We start from the raw sequence: 9001 nt of genomic DNA, 5'->3' as shown, positions 1-9001 counted from the left end.
GATAACCAATTGTCGAGACGTTCCTTTTAAAATCAGGTCAATTAAAAATCAAGATTGTTTGTCTCGAATAATTTGGGACTCTAGTTTAAAAACAATAAAATCGATTTGTGTAGTCGACACCAATATTTGATTAAGGCATGATTGGGCACCCAAAAACATATTTTTCATTTTAATAAAATATTAACTTTAATTAAAACAATAGTTTTACAGTCTGCGTTACCAAAATTTTGAGTTCGGGAGTCGGTTAGTCATAGGGAAGGACTAAGACCCCTGTAGCGCCCTAAACTGGTACCTAATTAATTAATTAGTTTTCCTTGCAATAAAACTTATATGTTTGAATATAACTTAATTTGAGACCCCTTTTAATCACATACAAAGTAAGACAAAACTTAAATGCATACATCAAACGAATACAATTAATTATCTATTTTACCAACCTTTAATGAGAATAAGGATGTCTAGTTAATTAAAGACATCAAGACCAGACCTTAGATCCAATCTAACAGTCTTTTTTTCAATGAATTTAATTAAAAGAACATAATCTTTTCTTCAGTCCCAAATTTTAAATGAAATCAATTTTAGGATTACACTTAGTAGGATGCCCCTTTATTTTAAAATCAACAGAAGTGACATTCTTATACCTTAAGACAATCACTTCACTATAATTTTAAAATGAAAGGGTATTACCCTTATTCTAATTATTTTGATCGAGTCAAGAAATGTTTATGAGGGTATCATCCTAATTACATAAAAGAATGCCTAGACCTATATGTACAAGCAAATATATTTACATAGCATCCATCTTTTAAGAAAATAATATATAACAATAAATATAATAATAAAGTACTATATTATATTACCTTTTATAAAAAAGGCTAAAATGATTTGCAATTATATAAAATATCATTACTCTGAATTTATGCAAACAAATTTATTGATAAAGCACCAATATGCTAATAATATATATATATATATATAGGAAATAAAAACCTTAGCTAATAACTTTAAAATACCAATATGCTAATAATGTATGCACATATATTGACAAAACAAAACATGGGAACTAGGATATAAAAAAATAACCTTAAGACCATAGCAAAAAAAAAAAAACAATAAAGATCAAGGATTAACAATGCAAATAACACATAATAGAGTACTGGAAACATAAGTAACTCAAGTATAAGAGACAAACATGTACAAATTACAAAATATAGTGACCGAAAACATAAATAGACACCCAAATGTAAAGTAGGATTAAATAGAACTATTTCAAAATATTATGGAAAATGTATAAATAAGCATAAAATGAAACAAACAGTAAGGAGAACTAACATGAAATGCGTGTGAAATATGAAGACAGAATCATAAATTTTAAATAACTCAGAACAAGGACTAAATTGCTTTTAATTCAAACCCTAAAATATTATAACCATGAAATTTCAGTGACTAAAATAAAACTTCTAGAAAATCAGAGACCCTTATCGAGTAATTTACGAACGCGCAACACAAAGGTTGCCCTAGAGCCTAAAATGGCGTTGTTTTGTTGCCCACACATATATACCCTATTATAACTTTGAAACCCTAACCTTTATAATTTTATTTCACTAAACCGTTCAAATCCCCCTCTCATTCTCTTCTTCGATGAGAGGGCAAAGCCTTCTCCAGTCACGCTTGAACGACCCCAATTAGGGACCGTCAGCCTCCCCTTTATCCCCTTAACCTTTTCTCTTAAGATCCTTAAGTAAGCCAAACCCCAAACTAAAACACAACCCTTTTACATTCTCTCAAAAAAAAGGATTACCTTGATGCTTTGAAATATTAATGGCTCTGATGAACCAAGAAATTTCGGTTTGAGGGGTAAAAATCTTATTCTTTATGTTTTCCCTTTTTTTTTTCGTTTTCTTTCTTTGTTTTCTCTCTTCTCTCTTTTTTTCTCCTCATCTGAAATCTCCTCCCCCTCCTTGTTTTTTCTCTTCCTTCCTTTATTTATCCCTTTGTCTCATGTTGAATGGATAATTTCATGATGAATAAGGGATGTTAGAATAGACTGGTAATGGAAGATTTGGTTATTGCAGGGAGATGCTTCCCCATCAGGTAGGTAAAGCCATGAATACTTCCATTTAATGCTTTTATTTTCTTGTATTTGGTTGAAATTTTCCTTTTTTTTTCTTTTTTTACTATTACAAAACAGCGGTAGGAATGACATCTTGGCTGAGACCAACACGGTGGCCAGAGTTTGAACGGACGATGGCGCGATGTAGGTGGCTATATTTAGGGTTGGGTTAGCCAAAGAAATTAAGGTTGTGGGCTTGTTGTTTGGGCCCAATTTTTGGTTTCATTAGGTTTTGGTCCATTTTTGTTCAGGCCTGGTTAAGGACTATAAATGGACATTAGATATTTGAATATTTTACTATTATCTTGGGCCAGTTTTGAAAAAATATTTGCACCTTGAAACAAGCCCGAATGAGACTTGGTAATTACAGTTGTCCCTCTTTGTTTCATTGACGTGTAACAGTAATAGAGAAAAGATAAAAGAATGACCAATTTCGCCTGGTAGGGTTGGATTTCAAGATTAAATATAGAAACTGGTCTTCAGGGAAGATTGAATATGTGAAACGCGATTTGCTCTGCTGCTCTTCAGGGTAGATCAGATCTAGAAATGTTGATTCATTTCACTGCTCTTCAAGGGAGATTAAATCATGATTCATTTGCTTCACTACTCTTAAGGGGAGATCAAATATGTGAAAAGGGATCTGCTCCGCTACTCTTCAGGGTAGATCAGATTTGAAAATGTTGATTCACTTCACTACTCTTCAGGGAAGATTAAATCGAGATTGATTTACTTTACTTTTCTTCAGGGAAGATCAAATCTAAAAAGAGGATCGACTACACTACTATTTAGGAAATATCATATCTTGAATCTTGTGACTTTTGAATCCCTCAATCTTGAGATTTGGAACAAATTACTTATTCCTTTAAATTTTTAATATTGTTGGTTTTCATCTTTCTTCAAAGGACCTTAGAACCATTAATTATTATCATGCAATGAATAAATGTTATGCTCCTACTTATGCCTAACATGTATGCAATAATTCAACTCTTTGACATTTTTAATCTTTAGAGGGGGAAAACTTTATTCTGTTAATCACTTCTCGAATTCAATCTTATCCCAGACTCCAATACCACCACTGGTTCACCCCAACTCACAATCTTGATTAGCTAGATCTTTGGTTAAAATAATTTTCTGTTTTGTAATCAAACGTTCTGTACGGTTAACTGATTGCTATAATCTCTCTTCTTCAAGTGGTACTTTTATGTATGTGCTTGGATTTGGACACCTCCAGCAACAAAGAACGATGTTTTAAAGTTCATTTCTCTACTGATGATAAATATTTTGAAACATCTATGAGTCATTGGAACCCATAAGACACCTCAATGTTTTAGTCATCGCTAGTTGTCAGGCAAGACACATGCTAAAACCTTTGTTAGCTTCAAGACACCTGTATTTTTTCCAAAACTCTTTGCACAATAATACATGTCGATCTTATTTTTTTTTCAAATTAGTTAAAGTACATGAATTTAATTTCAATGTAAGATGATTGAAAAGAAGAGCTAACCAAGAAAAATAATACTTTTTATTTATGTACACGTAAAGATTTTTGGGTAAATACATGTCAAACTTTTACTGAAAGAAATGAAATAAAATAAAATAAAATAGGTACTCCCAAATATCAATAGTAAGAATGCATTTGAACCGGAACGCCACAAAGTAACTCAAGTGTAGCTTATGTGAATAAGATCTTGAGAATTGTCTCAGTGTATGAAGGTATGATGTTCCATATGGATTACCATATATCCAAAAATTAGATGCCATAAAACTAGCACTGAATCTTATTTGTGTTCAATTGAACCTCTGGCTTCTTCCATTGGGATCTTTTCAATCATGAGTCTCCAAATCTGATTGTCATCTAATGCTTTCATTTAAATTAGAGAAATTTTTTCATCTCTACCATACTCTGTTTTAAAGACCAGTTGTTCATTCAAAATCAATTCATGACTTTCACCTTGAACAAATCCTGAATCTTTCCAAAACACAAGTCGCTCTTTTCAAGTTTCCAACTTGATACCTCATTTTGTTTCAAGATGCCCTATATGAATTTTCATCTTGAACCCCCTTTTTTATTTTTCTTCCTTTTTTTCTTTTTTATATTTCTTCTTTCACTTGTTCTTTATTTTCTTATTCTTTAAGGGAAATACTTCTTCACAACATCAGAATTCACTAGATTCGACAAGTCTGGTTCATACATCTCAGTAAGGATCAAAGCTCCTCCAGAGAAGACTTTCTTTACCACATAAGGTCCTTCCCAATTTTTCATCCATTTCCCTAAGAAATATTTTTGAATTAGCATAATCTTTTTAAGTTCCAAATCTCCTTCATTAAACTCTCGCGGGTGAACCTTTTTATCATGTTCACTCATCATACGCTTCTGGTACATCTGACCATGACAAATAACTTTTATTCTTTTCTCCTCAATCAGATTCAACTGTCCAAACCTAGCTTGTACCCATTCTACTTCATCTAGCTTCATCTCTAATAGAACTCGAGGTGACTTAATTTCTACTTTGATATGTATCACAACTTCCATTCCATAGACCAAGGAAAATAGAGTTTCCCCAGTCGAAGTGTGTGAAGAAGTTTGGTAAGAAAACAAGGCAAATGATAGTTTCTCATGCCAGTCTTTATAAGTTTCAACCATCTTTTCTAGAAGCCTCTTAATATTCATATTAGTTGCCTATACTGCCCCATTCATTTTTTTTTTCTGTAGGTGGTGGAGTTATGATGCTTTATTTTGAACTGAGAACAAACTAACTTCATCATCTTATTGATTAGGTTCAAGGTATTATCTGTGATGATTCTTTCTGGTAGACCATATCGATAAATAATTTCTTTTTTCAAGAACTTGTACATTGTCGACCGAGTCACATTTTCATAGGAGGTTGCTTTTACCCATTTGGTAAAATAATCTATGACAACCAAAATGAAACCATGACCATTAGAAGCCTTGGGTTTGATTTGTCCAATAACCTCCATGCCCCACATAGAGAAAGACCACAAAACTATTATCACATGCACTGGGTGAGGAGGAGCATGGATCATATCTCCATAAATATGACACTTATGACATTTTCTAGCATAATCGATGCAATCAGTTTCTATTGTTGACCAAAAATACCCTGATCTCATTATCTACTTGGCCAGGGCATTTCCATTGGTATGGGTACCACCTATACCCTCATGCACTTTTTCTATAACAACTTTAGCTTTATTGGCATCCACACATCTCAACAAAACTTGGTCTAAGCTTTTCTTGTACAAAATTTAACCATCCAACACATACCTAACAAGTATTCTTCTTATGGTTCTTTTTTAGTTTCAATTGTTTCATCAGGATAACTCTGATACTTAATATACATCAAGACATCATAGTACCAGGGATTTTCATCATCCTGTTCTTCAATGCTACAACAGTGAGTTGGGTACTCATAAGCTTGCATCTTGATGGGTCTCATACTTGAGTGCTCATTTACTTTAAAAGCTATTGTCAGGGTAGCTAAGGCATCTTCCATTTGATTTTCTTCCCTTGAGAGGTAATTGAATGTCACTTCCTTAAGTTCCTCAATTAGCTTCATTACCACATTATGATATTCCACCAATTTGGGATCTTTTGTTTCCCATTTACCCCTAAGTTGGTAAATCACCAGAGCAGAATCCCCATACACCTTAAGTGTCTTCACTTTACGCTCAATAACAGCTCTGATCTCCAAAACACATGCTTTATACTCGACCATGTTTTTTGTGTGTTCAAAGTTCAATTGAGTAGTAAAAATATTGTGATCTCCTTCAAGTGAAACACATGCTTTATCATGAATTGATTTTGACATCAAAGGAGTACATGCAATGCGTTTCTGTCATGGAGCCGTAGTGTATGGCCGAGCTAGGTCCCATGATCTTTTCTATGAAAGAGTCGGTATAACATCGTTGGAAAATAAGAAAAGAAGAGAGGATAAAACTGTCATGGGGGAGGAAATGGAAAATTTGAGGAAGTGCAAGCTGAGGTAGAGAAAGAAAGCAAGGAGAAGGAGATACGGAAGAGAAAGAAGCAGCAACAACAAGTTTCAGTACCTGGTTTATGGCAGGGTTCTTCTACTTGTCTAATACCCAAGAAGTTTGGGTTATAGGTGCAAACTACATTGCATTCACATAATAGTTAAGAACTACAAACTGCGTCTAGTTATTTGTTGTAAACCCATGATTTAGAGATTGTCTTACATGACGTAGCAAAAATGAATTTGTTTACTTATATTGAAGTCAATAAATAAATAAATAAATAATCAAGTAATAATGTATGAATGAAAGTTCATATAAGAATCGAGTTTTAGGACATCTCCCTTTATGCTATACCCTACATACAATGACGAAACTAAATGCAAGTCTTCTTGATTTTTTTAATATAATTCTTTTTTATAGGAAGTCGTTCGTTTTATTAAAAATATAAAATATCTAAAATTATAATGAAGATTTACAAGTATACTCGTAAACGTAAAATATAATTATGACATTTTTCTATTACCATTGAGGCAAAACTAGCCACCTAGATCACATAAGAACCAATGAAGGAAAAGATATGAACAAATTTGACTATATTGATAAACGAACCACAAAAGGGATAAAACTACTAAAATACCACCGAAAAATTTGAATCAGAGTCGAGCGACATGATAAAACTATCCACAAACGCAACATGCGTATCCAAATCAATCCCAGGATCAAAAGCAGGGAGCATCAACATGATAACAAATAAGCACCATCTTAATCAGTTGTGACGATGTCAAATCCAACCCTGAGAGGAAAAGATAAACAAAAAAGGCAAAAAATTGAAAACTACCAAAAGGCGGAGATAAACATGCCACAAAGGTAGAGATAAATGTGTTATAAAGACATAATTATTCTTATTAAAAAACTAAAAAAGAAACAGAGAAAAAACACAATCGACGGTCGATAACCAATATCAAAAATGGTGTCGCCTCCGGCTAAAAAAATAAAGAAAAATTGGTTTGATATATAGAAAATGAAATAAATTATAAAGGAAAAAAGAAAAAAAGGGAGGGTAAAGAGAGAGAGGGTAGGGTTTTTGACGATATAAAAGTTATTGTTATTCTAAGGTTTCTTTAATAAGATACTTAAATTTGATAAATTTAAAATGTTATGATATGATACTTCAATTGTAATACCCCAAAATTTATATAGTGACCAAAAATGAAAATTTTGAAAGTTTGGTTACCAAAGTTTAAACTTTAAAAAAGTTTAGGGACTAAAATGGTAATTTTAAAAAGTTATATTTGTCCTCGTAAATAAATAGTTTATCTCAAGAATAACATTTTTGTGGGAATCAGAATTTTAATAATAGATTTGTAATAAAAGTTATAGAGCAAGGAAGTTGAAGAAATATTAAGTAAATCGAATCGAGTAGAAAATTTAGGAAAATCCGAAGGATGATAAATTAAACCTAAAAATATTATTTTTCACATTTGTAAATGTTGGAAAATAATATAAATCTTTAGATTTAAGGGTTTAATTCCATGTTTATTTTGGACAGTTGAATTAAAGTTGCAAGATTGTGATTTTTGGAAAAAGGCAAGGGCAAACCGGTAAACTAAGATCTTATTTGTTCATCTTTGACTTATGGAAGATGATAAGGTTTAGGTGTCTTGGTTTGGAAGATGATAAGGTTAGGTGTCTTGGTTTAATGGTAATTATGAAGTTTTATTAGGGTAAATTGGTATTTTCCTATTTTAATGAATTTAATATTCATTAAAGGTAAATTAAAGGTAAATTTAGCATGAAAAATATCTAAATTTCATGCCTAAGTTGTTCATAATCTTATCCATTGTCGTGAGTTAGCATAATGTAGGGAACAATATTTGTGTTCCATTTTAAGCCATTTCTTATGGAATTCAAGATATGCCGTGAAATAGGAAAGTGATTTAGTCGAAAAACGCTATCTTTTGGTACCAATTATGCTTACTCAACTTGCTTAATTTCAATGATCCCAAATCTTAGGGTTTATGTTCATGTTAGGGTTCATGAAATTGATGATGAATATTGATTTTTTGAGGTTGTAGATTCAATTTCAAGCATGAATTATGGTTAAAACATGTTCAAACTTCTTAGGGATGATTCTATAATTTTTGGTCAAATGAAGAAAGTATAGAACTTGGTGTTTTAATGAGAGTTGATTAGGGCTTTGATTGTATAGATGTTGTAAGGTTTATTGGAAGTTGATTTTATGCTTGAATCGAATCAAGTTCTCTAGGGGCAGTTCTTGGTGGCCGAGGAAAGCATCTGGCAGTGCACGTCGAAGGCTTTTTCTCCTCCCTTTTGTTCTTTGCATTCATATTTTGTTATTAGGTTGTAAGGAACGAATGAAACTTGCTTTGTGCTTGTTTATTTCGAACCCCACCATGAACTAATCCTATTTGGTAGGAGTTCGCTTGGATGTTTAAGTTTTTATTTCAATGAATGGTTGTTTTTCTATGCTCAAATCTGTTTTGTTTATGAAACTTAATGCCTTAAGGTTGTAGGAGCTACGAGAGTAGCCTTTCCTTAGGAGGTTTTAGGGTTTGAGAGAATACCTTGACAAAATATCCTTAGTATTAGAGAGAAACTTGGGATGAACTACATAAACAAGGGGTTCTAGGTAGTAACTAGGCCTAATCCACCTTAGAGATAAGGTTAGGATTTCATTCGACTAAAAGGAGTTATACAATAATGATAGGTTAGATGTTAATGCTGCCGCAAAAAGGTATTATCGAGACATATCCTATTATCTGGACCAATAGGATCACTGTAGGGGTTTACGCCAATCGGTTTTGGCAGGGCATCTTTAATCTATCGAATCCTTACTAGAGATAACATAGGTCACCTTAGTATACTCTATCG

This window comes from Hibiscus syriacus, unplaced genomic scaffold, assembly GCF_006381635.1.
Source record: "Hibiscus syriacus cultivar Baekdansim isolate YM2019G1 unplaced genomic scaffold, ASM638163v2 tig00110500_pilon, whole genome shotgun sequence".
Classification (NCBI taxonomy): Eukaryota; Viridiplantae; Streptophyta; class Magnoliopsida; order Malvales; family Malvaceae; genus Hibiscus; species Hibiscus syriacus.
This window is presented reverse-complemented; position numbering follows the sequence as displayed.